This window comes from Anabrus simplex, chromosome 1 (genome assembly GCF_040414725.1).
Source record: "Anabrus simplex isolate iqAnaSimp1 chromosome 1, ASM4041472v1, whole genome shotgun sequence".
NCBI lineage: Eukaryota > Metazoa > Arthropoda > Insecta > Orthoptera > Tettigoniidae > Anabrus > Anabrus simplex.
The window spans coordinates 587,654,475-587,665,638 of NC_090265.1; the positions used below are offsets into that span (position 1 = coordinate 587,654,475).

Below are 11,164 nucleotides of genomic sequence, written 5' to 3' on the forward strand. Positions count from 1 at the left end.
GGGTATTTCGTGGCTAAACGGTAAGTCCTATCACAAAACGGACGGCACAACCTCAGTTCAATTTGGTGTGATCTACAACTTTGGTCCTATGACTTCATGTCGTATCTCTTTCCCTTATACGTTAGATTTGGCTGTATTTCTCGATTGTAAGTAAATTTTGAACTTTTTACACGCATAATTCATATTTTGAATCACTTATAGGAAAGATAGAATCATCAAATTCTACACGATCATTGGCCCACACAGTAGCCATATGTGAGCCAAATACTATGTTTGTAGCTGACACATAATTATCCGAAAAGTAATGCACTGTGAGACAATCTCACCCAAATTTCACCCTATTCACCGTTTCTAACTCAACCTGACCCATGAATAGATGACATACGAGAAAATATCATAGGACCAGCCATTAAGCCGCTAAATACGTCGTCTTTTGGTGCAATCCGTTTGTCAATATGACGTACAGTTTAGCACCAGTTAATCGTAAATGAAGGTTTGCAATATTTCAAACACGCATATACTTTTGTATATATATATATATATATATATATATATATAGTATATTGATGTCGATTTGTAGCGGTCAAGAAAGGGTGTGTCTGCTATTGTAATCAGTACTCTTCACATCGACTTTGAGTGGCAGTAGGCATGGAGTCCTTTTCCAACTCCTGTGTAAGTGGGATTAGTAGGAGGGCCCACCATTGTAAAGAATAATTCCCTTCTCGGTTTCATTTGCAGAAGGCAAGGGAGCGCGTAATTTTGTTCAAAACTCCGCTACCCGATTTGTGTTTGGCTGTGAGCAAGGGCGCCCGCCATTATGAACAAATGTACCCATCTAAAATGTGACTGGCATTAGGCATAGTGGCCTGATATTTTCATGGAATATCACCGACTCGGTCTGACTGGTAGTAAGCTGGCTGGCATTAGGAAAAGGGGCCTGTCATTATAATGATAACAGCACAACTCAATTTTGACTGGCAGTAGGAAAGTTGCCTGCCATTAAAATAAAAACCCCTCAACTGTAATCTGTCGTCTGGAAGTAGGAAAGAGGGCCTGCGATTCAAACGAAAACTTTCCAAATCGATTGTGACTCCGCATTAGGCAATGGAGTCTGCCATTATGATGTAAACTTCCCAACTCCATTGTGAATGGCAGTAGGCAAGTGGGCCTGCCATTATCATCACAACTCCGCAATTCACACTTATATTGGAAACAACGTATGGGGACCTCCCGATGCTTTTTCTCGGATAACGCGAAGAGGCATGCAAGTAGTAATTAATGGGGGCTTCTACTCCAGAGGCAAGTGGGCAAGATGGCGGCTATACACGGGCTCTTATGGGACTAACTCTTGGGAGCTGGCCCAGGGGCTACTGCGCAGGATGGCCGCCACGCTCAATCCACTTCTAGCAACGCGCTACGACCTATGACGCTTTCAGACAATAGGATGTCGTCATCTTATGGAATACTGTTGAAAGAGGCAACTAAAAGGGGCGCCTGACTTGAGAGAGCATGGGTTAGTGAACTCAGGGTTTTTAGCTGAGTCTAGGCATGATGTGTGCTAAGCTGTTGTCTATTTAACTTCCCTGGCCAACGCTTGTAGGACACTTTATTCCGAGGTGGGGGAGTCGATCGGAGTAAAACTCCCCCAGGGGCACCCTTGCCTTACGTAGGAGCTGAGAAAACGGTGCTGTTGTTGTGTTTGCATTGGTAAATTAGGGGTCTTTAGCTTAGTCTAGACATGTTGTGTGCTAAACCGTCGTCTATTTAACCTCCTTGGCTAACTCTTGTAAGACACTTCATTTTGATGTGGTGAGGTTCTAGCAGTGTAAGGCTCCTCCAGGGGCACCCTGGTCTTAGGTAGGAGCCGAGCAATTTGTGCTGTTGTTGTGTCTGCATTGGCGAAATCGCGGGGTCTTTAGCTTAGTCTAGACATGTTGTGTGCTAAGCTGTCATCTATTTAACTTCCTTGGCTAACTCTTGTAGGGGACAATTTAGCCCTTGGGGAGAAGTGTAAATGTCACTTCTAAGGATTTGAACGTGGAGTTGACATAAACTAAAAACTAAAGAGCTTTTGTGCAATTCGAATATCCTCACTTTGATAGAAATGTGCCCACGATGAAGGTGTACTAATTACAGTAAATGTGGAGACATGCACATCTCAGCAGAAAGAAAAATGACTTTGCGAGCTAAGCTATATTTTTCCGATCTGCGGTTGTAAAGGAATGCGACAGTATGTTATTATGACGCAAGACCCCTAACTTGAGAGAACTCATAGTCTTCAGCTGCAGGTCAAAGCTTGTTCGCAGTGACGTTACTACAACTCTTGCTACTATGATGACGTTACTCCACTTAGATCTTAACTTTTTTACGAAGTAGGGTAGAGGGGTAGAATTTTATTGATGGTATACTGCTAGTAGTAAGGGTGACTAAAAGGGATGGGCTAACTCAGTGGAGAGCTGTGCTAGGACACAGGGGTAAATAGACATACACAGAGCCTTATAGAGGCATTCTCTAATTTTCTTCTTTAACTGTTTACTATTTAGGGTCGGTTTTTTCTATCGGATTCAGCAAGGGATCCTACCTCTACCGCCTTAAGGCGAGCCGAACTTGTCCTCGGGCACTCCCGGCATTGAAAGCCATACGCCATTTCATTTCATTTCATTTCATCATTCACAAGTTGGTATGTTGGTTCCTGTCCTGCTTTTATTTCATTACAACAGTTATTGAGTTTTTATTTGACCCACTGAAGAACCGAAGGCGAATTTCTACCGACGAGAAGCCGGGTGAAGAAAGCAGAGATGCAGTAAGTTACAATAGATAGAGGTGAACATTTCGGTCTGGGGCAAATTTTGCACGTTTTTCACTAATTGCGAAATTATTTTCCTCACCTAATGGATAGCTACAGTCTTACAACTTTGGAAGCATATCGAGGATGAAACTATCTAGAGTTCTGGTTCTTTGACGTTGTGTCGTATCTTTATCGGGTATACCTTAGATTGGTTTAGAAACTAGGATTAGGCTGAAATTTGAGTACAGTTTCCACGTATTCCTTTCGTGTTTCCATACGTACAAGGCAGCTAAAATCATGCAGTTTGGCTTTTATATGGCTCACAGACGTGCTAACGAGGCTGCCAATTTGCATGATTCTATCAGTCTTTTAAGTGTGTCAAACAGTAGCAATAAATATATTTACCAAAATGTACAAAATTGACGCAAAATAGGAAAATGCAACTGTATATAAGATATAAGGGATCGAGGTGCGGCTAAAAGTCATAGGAACAAAGTTGTAGATCTCTTCATGGTGGGCGCCAATTGTGTTGTCCGTTTTGCGATACGACTTACCGTTTGGCCACAAAATACCTCAAATCGAAGGTCGGCACCGACGTTAAAATTGCCTCAATATTTAGATATTTTGCGGGCCTAAAAAGGTTAAACAATGTAACTTTTTGGAATTTCTACGTCGGTTACTGGCATGAACTATGATTCTACCAAATTTCAATTTTCTAGCACACCTGGAACACTGCGACCGCAATCTTGTTTTGGGGGGTCAAAACTGGAATTCTAGCTCATCTGGAAGTGGGTTAACATTAATGTCGGTGAGTGAGTGAGTGACTCAGTCAGTCAGTCAGTGAGTTAACCTTCCGGCTTTATATAATAGAAGATCTGATTTTTTAGCTTATTTATGGAATACAAGCATCTGTTAATTAACTGATATTTTAATGATGTCGAAGACTTTTTACCATTCAGACGTTTTATATACTCTGTCTTAGTTATAGAGTAGATGATAATGTTGATAACTATTCATAATTATGTTTAGATTAGATTAGATTAGATTAGTGATTACTTGGAGGAAGAACAGAGAGTAGAGACATAATCGAATGAGTAATGGTCCACATTTTCTTCAGCCTCCAGTAATCACAAGTTGAACCGATAAAAATAATCACTACCACTCCGATTGTCCGCAATTTAAGAGAGGGTGCGGTCATAAATATTACTCACTTCATGCTGAAAAGAACACCATTTGGTAGACATTATCAACTTTAGAACATGCGGCTCAAAGGAAACGTGCAGTCAGCGAAAGCGTGGCAGAATTGCCACCAGGGTCGGTCTCGAGTCTTTTTGTATTTTTTTCTGACACGCTGCTGGCTGTGATTCATATGGCTGGCCTTCCCGGCTGTCTTATTCTGCGAACTGAAGTCAGCCGCAACTGAGTGAACAATGTAAACAGCATCCAGGCGCCGAGGTGAGATAAAACAGCAGCTATCCCGACCTTTTCCACGCCAAATCTGAGTGAAGAAAGAAAGACCAACGTTTTATAAATAATACCAAGAATTCAAGAAAATGCCAAGTCTAACGATAGTATCCCTTCCTGTACCTCAGTGGTAAAAAAAAAAGAATCATCTCACTCACGTTAGTGGGCGGTAGGTGGTGGATTACCCAGAGGGGTGCTAAAAGGAAAGGGAACTGAAGCCAAAATTTGAGAAATGTTATCACGAGTTTTAGTTGCAGAAAGATAGCACTGTTCAAATATTAAGAAGCTCCTTGTTACATTTCAAATGTTATATTTTGTAGAACGTGGTTTTAGTGGTGTGGTCAAGCAAATAATTTCGAAACAAACAAACAAACAAACAATCGGATTCCAGATATTTTTAAACGTGGAAATTAAGACTAGTATTTAAATGATATTCAGCTAGACATGGGAAAACTACATCGTATGTATCACTTCATCGAGCCCATCCATCACATTAAATTTTTTCTGAATATTCAAGTCAATAGCTGCCATTAAATAGCACTCAACTGGTATCATACGCTCGGCTCCATGGCTAAATGGTTAGCGTGCTGGCCTTTGGTCACAGGGGTCCCGGGTTCGATTCCCGGCACGGTCGAGAATTTTAACCATCATTGTTTAATTTCCCTGGCACGGGGGCTGGGTGTATGTGTCGTCTTCATCGTCATTTCATCCTCATCACGACGTACAGGCCGCCTACGGGAGTCAAATCAAAAACCTGTACCCGGCGAGCCGAACCCGTCCTGCGATCTCCCGGCACTAAAAGCCATACGCCATTTCATTTCAACTGGTAGCATAAACTTGTGAGACGGCTGCCAAACTTTCCCACGGCATCCCCTCTATTTCTGGGGACCTACTGAATTTAGGCCCTATAGTTATTCACAGGAAAAATACCATTCGTTTTACGTCGCACCAACACAGATAAGTCTTATGGCGACGATGGGATGGGGAAGGGCTAGGAATGGGAAGGAACCAACCGTGGCCTTAATTAAGGTATAGTTCCCACATCTGTCTGGTGTTAAAATGGTAAACCACGGATGAACATCATCAGAGGTGCCAGCAGTGGAGTTCGAACCCACTATCTCCCACATGCAAGATGATAGTACGTTACCCAAACCCCGCAGTCACTTGCTCGGTAAAAGAAATAAAGATCGTTTCGTACCCTGTATTAAGGAAAATTGTGCCCTCTAACCAACATGGATTTTGGGCATCTAAATATAAATTTATATTTTGAATTTTGCAGTAATTTTGTTTCTTTTGACCTGTTTTAGGTTCTTTATAAAGGATTGGTATATGTTTTTTCCTAGATTTTTGAGAGTAAGGTCTACTTTTTCGTAGCTCATTTTAGTATTTTTGTATTTACTTCTGGGTTTCTGTAATTTTGTCTTTTAAGTGACGTGATTGAAAACACATTTTAAAGGAATTAAGTTTAATAAACAACAAAAAATAAGTAAACATTGTTTAATTTGATCAAGACTGCAAACTCGCTGCATTAGCTTTGGCACACCTTGATTCTATTTCACTTATCGTACTACCAGTCTGACAGAATAAATTACACATCCTAAGCAAGGTTTTACGTTTGTGTCGGTGAATCATAAATTTCAAAACGAGTACGTGAAACACATTCACTCTTGTAACGTATAATATTATTTGATTGTATACTAGGTTGAATTTCTTAACTTTTATTCAAATATTAGGATGAATACATTATGCTATCAGAGTCCCACAATTCAAACAGGCGATGCCATCCATGAAAGAATTGATACCACTAAAGACTTAGTCGATGGATAAATTGCTTCGCCCAAATGGTGCAGTGTAGCCGTCTGGTAAATATCTAAGAAACTGTTTTACATGCACTGAGAAAGGTTTCTGACGGTATGTAATTCTACATCTTCTTTATCAGTGTTTCTCCTAGAAATGTCTGTCTATCAAACAACCACATATTACGGATCATTCACTGTCACCGTCTCAGGATGGTGCAATGATCTCCCCAAATACATCCAGAATACTGCTCAGAAGGTATATTTAAAAACTCTTATCAGGAGTACTTCGTGAGTGCTTCGAGCCAGATGTCAAATGAAATTTACTTCAAGGGTATTAGTAAATTAGTTGACATCCGTACTATTTTCGTGTTTATCTTGATTAAAATCGTGTTCTCTTAAAGTGTTTTTAACTTATTTTACTAATGCATATCGATATTTCGTATTCAACAATTATAAATAAGCACAGCCAGTACAAATTACAGTTGTAATTTTTATTCGGTACTGCGAAGATTAGTAAAATTTATTTAATATTTTCATTCTTCTTCTTTCTTTCTTAATCCGTTTACCTTCCAGGTTTGGCCTTTCCCTCTGGATCAGAGAGGGATCACACTTCCATCGCCTCAAGGGCAGTGTCCTGGAGCGTGGGACTTTGGATCGGGCGATACAACTGGACAGGAGGACCAGTACCTCGCCCAGGTGACCTCACCTGCTATGCTGAACAGGAGCCTTGTGGGGGATCTGGGAAGATTGGAAGGAATAGGTAAGGAAGAGAGTAGGAAGTGGCCGTGGCCTTAGGTATCATCCCGGCATTTGCCTGGAGGAAAAGTGGGAAACCACGGAAAAACACTTCTAGGATGGCTGAGGTGGGAATCAAACCCCTCTCTACTCATTTGACCTCTTGAGGCTGAGTGGACCCTATTCCAACCGTCGTACCACTTTTCAAATTTCGTGGCAAAGCCGGGAATCGAAGCCGGACGTCCGGGGATGGCAGCTGATCACAATAGCCAGTACACCACAGAGGCGGACAATATTTTTATATCTTTTGCATTATGTTTAGTTAATGTAATATAATTGATATTTTTCAGATCAATAAAATGCATATTGTTCTTTGTTCTTATTTTAGCCTTAAACATTACTGTTATTTTGTATTTCTTAGTATTTATCTCCCCACCCAAAGTCTCACGCTCCAGGACACTGCCCTTGAGGCGGTAGAGGTAGGATTCCTCGCTGAGTCGGAGGGAAAAACCAAGCCTGGAGGGTAAACAGATTAAGAAAGAAAGAAAAATAAATGGTCGGATAAAACATTATTCTTGATTTGATTTGATACGATTTTTAAACTTTCAAATTTGTTTTCTCAAAAATGTTCATTTTTTAGTTGTGCCGCTATTCTTGCGAAAGAGTGATATGTAGTGTATGTGGTTAAGTGTAAGAGAGGGCCAGGAGCCCTAACTTTGGCACGGGCAGTAAAGGATTCGTCTTTCTATGTATTTTTCTATCTATCTACGTTGATAGTTGAGTGCGATGACTACAATATCATAAATTTCCACTTAGCGCTCTATTTCGAAGTACGTAAACATGTGAAATTCGAAATAGTGTGAAATGAGGGTTATATGTAGTGAGAGGTAGTTGAGGAATAATCCTTCTTTTCTTGAGGGTCCGAATACGAGGCCCAACATAATATTGGCCCTATGTTCACTGTGGGTCATTGTTGGCCAGCAAGTGATGGGCTTTATTTGTCCTGTTTTTGTCTTTCTCGGCTTTTTTGGCTTATTGGTGCCTTTTAGCCTGTTTTCTTAAAGTCTTATGATTATTTTTAAAAATTCACCTTCTTTCTACCCATTCTCAATTCGTATCATAATTAGTTCATCCGTCACCTCTTAAACATCTTTTCTCTGGAAAATACATATATTTGAACCATATCTGAAAAGAAATAAAATGAAACTAGTGCTTGGAATAATCAGGGGTATCAAATTATGCGCAACATAAGTGAAATATGAAAAGGAGAACATTTTGATGCGAGTGTTTTTGAAGAGGAAGATGTCACTTGGTTCAGGTATGATCCCTTAATATCCCTTGATGTGGAGAGCTACATGCTTATAACCTATGCCAACAGATTCAAATAGTATATTTCCGAACCGAAATTTCAAGTTACATGTTTATCCGATAATTTGTGTGACTGCTACGGGCTTAAATGTAATCAATGTAATTTTTATGGCACTAGGCGTTCTGATAAGAGCCCATGTATAGCCGAGCCTATGTATAGCCACCATCTTGTGCATTAGCCCCTGGCCCAGAATCCCCTTTTTATCCCTACTACTACGACCTGTCTGGAAACCTACGATTCTTTACGCCTAAGAACCTGACGATGACTATGGTGATATACTGCAAAGTCAACTGAGGTAAGGTTTACGAATTCCAATTTCTGCAACCCTAGTGTGGTTAAGCTAAATATTATTTCATTCTAAATTCTGCAAGTACTTTTTATAACAAACACGGAATTCCTCTTCTTAAATCAGGCTAATCTAAAAATATATACTGTCCGAAAGAAGAAGTATCTCACTCACGCCGGACGGTTGAGGCCTGGCCTTCTAACCTCAACTTGGCAGGTTCGATCCTGGCTCAGTTCGGTGGTATTCGAAGGTGCTCAAATACGTCAGCCTCGTGTCGGTAGATTTACTGGCACGTAAAATAACTCCTGCAGGACGAAATTCCGGCACCTCGGCGCCTCCGAAAACCGTTAAAGTAGTTAGTGGGACGTAAATCAAATACCATTATCATTATTATCTCACTCATATATTTTTGCACTGTACGTTGCATACTATCAGAATTTTGCATTGTTACGTCCTTTTTAGGATTGTTAGATCTTTTTAGGCAATTTATAGGTCTTCAACTTCCGAGCCCTAGTTATATGTAATTAAGAATTGTCAAAACAATTATCTATATTTACAAGACAACCAGAGATAAAATCGTCCAAAGGGATTTTTATGTCGAACTCAGCCAGTGTCAAAGGTTTTCAATGAGGTTTTAGTTAAAGCTTGCCCCGTGTCAACCATATCCAAGAAGATCTTAGAGCCCGAGACCAGTGCGTGAAATCTCTTTACTTGTAAGCCTATCAGTGTTCTTCCCTGAGGCTAATCAAACTTGCCATCTCTTTGGTACACTATATGAAATGCACACACCTCATTGGAGGTGCCATTGTCGCTGTTGGGGTAGCAAACAGGTAAGCTGTTTGCATCCTTGAAGCCAAGGAAGGGAGGTAAAAGGCCGGATCTCTTATACTGAAAGATGAAAGGAGCCACAGTATACACCCAATCAGATGTGAATAGGTGGGCTCGCAGCTGCTGGCTACAGATGAAATGTGGCGGAAGTTGGCTCCCGCACCACATGTGACCTGCTCTCTCTCTCCCTTTGAGAACCTGCACGTAAGACGTATCTCCTTCTTTTCTCTCCCGCGTTTGTAGGGGTGTACCACACGGCAGTTGTACAGACGTTCTCCTCCAAAATTGACAATAATCAGTCGGCTTTTAAGGGAGAAGAGAACACCAACATTCATGAAAAGTTTCATTTTTAGCTTTTTACACTTCGAATTGCTGATAATTTCCCTTATTGATGTTGAATTAATTATTTATGTTAACATCACAACTAGAAGAACTTCTCTTTTTTTCGCTTCGACCTTGAGGATCTCGAGAAACTTGTTCGGCACGTCTTCGTTCTTCCCAATACCTCTTCATTCTTTCACTCCTATTTCTCTCCGCTTGTGTGATTTGGATCTTAGTATCGGTCCATTTATGACTTTCGACGAGCTTTTTGCAAACAGATCTATCCCGCACAGTCGTTAACTCGCGAGGGGTCGCGTGCCGAGTCTAACGTCAGGAGTCGCGTACGGTAGTTTCGACCGGAAATCAATAAAACACCAAACGCTTACTTAATACGCTATTTATTGTTACAATAATATAAGATAATACTATTTAAACACAAACACTTTTTACATAATAATTATAACAATAATGAGATTGCCTTTGGCTGATGAAATTGAAAATAAAAATTCAAGTTCTATTTATGGAAAATACTTTAAAAATGATGTTTAATTTCGTTTAACACACATCTAGACAATGCTCTTTCTCTCTCTAATCAACCATGAATGATAACAGTGCACTTTCCGCATTTTAAATAAGGCAACGCCATGAGTCGCGTATAGAACGAAGACAGGTAACGTGAGGAGTCGCATGCGAACGAAACGACCGGATAGCCAGCTTGTCACTCACTGAAGGAGTGGAGAGTGATAACAGCGGCGTGACAGAAGTGTAGACAAATCCATTGAAAGGTACTGAGGAGTAGGAAGTATATAATGGACAGTGTTCGCGGAAGGATTGACCAAAATAAACAGAAATGGTTGAAACGACGGGACGCGACCCCTCACGGGTTCGTGGATATTTATCCATTATGCCAATAGCTTTCCAATCCTCCCTAACTTCATCTAGATATTTTCCGTTAATCATGTCGCATTCCATATCTTCCATTCCTTCTTTATCAACCTGTTGTCATCCATCCTCATCAAATGTCCCACGAAAGTCAACCTTCTTTTCCATAATACACTTGAAATTGGTTCCACTTTATCGTATAGCTCCTGTTTTGATCTATACAACCATATTTCACCCTACATTTTGGTACCCCATATATCTCTCAGGATCTTTCTTTCCTTCTTTTCCACTCTTTTTCCCAATGTCATGGTCTCAGTAGCGTACAATGCAGCGTCCCGAATGGTCATCGTATAGTATCGCAATTTAGCGTTCCTCGATAGGTTCTTCTTCCCATAAGTCGTCTTGGCTGTGAATCGTAGTTTCTGCAGGAGTTGTGCTTTGTCTCCCGCACTCTTATTATTCTGTAGTTTGCCTATTATATGCTCACCTAGGTACCGAAGCTGTCAACTCTCTCTACTGCTTGATCTCCAACCTTCCATTTGGTCTTTGCATTCAGTATCTTGGTCTTCTTGTACGCTATCGTCAGGCTGGTGGCGTGCCAGATTCGACCGTGCCGCATGCGACCCGTGCCACTAGCGACCGCATAATCATTAACCGTGCCGGATGCGACCGGCGTTGACAAGCACATTGTC

General features: G+C 40.8%; 1 long non-coding RNA gene across 1 annotated transcript in view; it reads left to right on the forward strand.

Moving 5' to 3' along the window:
- LOC136870540 (uncharacterized) overlaps window positions 1–7,168 on the forward strand; it is a 55,184-nt gene extending 48,016 nt beyond the window's left edge. Inside the window, exon 2 of the long non-coding RNA XR_010859758.2 lies at window positions 6,625–7,168. This is a non-coding gene — a long non-coding RNA (uncharacterized lncRNA). The remainder of the gene's footprint in view (window positions 1–6,624) is intronic.
- The last annotated feature ends 3,996 nt before the right edge of the window (window positions 7,169–11,164 follow it).